The sequence below is a fragment of the Eimeria tenella genome, genomic scaffold, assembly GCF_000499545.2.
Source record: "Eimeria tenella Houghton genomic scaffold, Eth_scaff2065, whole genome shotgun sequence".
Lineage (NCBI taxonomy): Eukaryota > Apicomplexa > Conoidasida > Eucoccidiorida > Eimeriidae > Eimeria > Eimeria tenella.
In genome coordinates this window covers 1,587-1,833 of record NW_013541910.1, presented here as the reverse complement: position 1 = coordinate 1,833, position 247 = coordinate 1,587, and positions in this window count along the sequence as shown.

Genomic DNA, 247 nt, shown 5'->3' with positions numbered 1-247 from the left:
GCCGCAGCAGCAGCAGCAGCAGCAACAGGAGGCGGGGAAAGCGACGGAGATTCTTGCTATATTGTGAGAAATGGTTGATTAAATTGAAATATAATTGTTTTGAATTTCAAAAATTGAATTTATTTCTTCTTTCCACTCCAGTGCCTCTTCCCCAAGTCCGACTCGATGCACCTGGCGAAGCCGCTGCTGTTTCGACTTGCATGCAGTGAGTCATTTTGAAACAAAAGAAAATAAAATGAATTTTAAA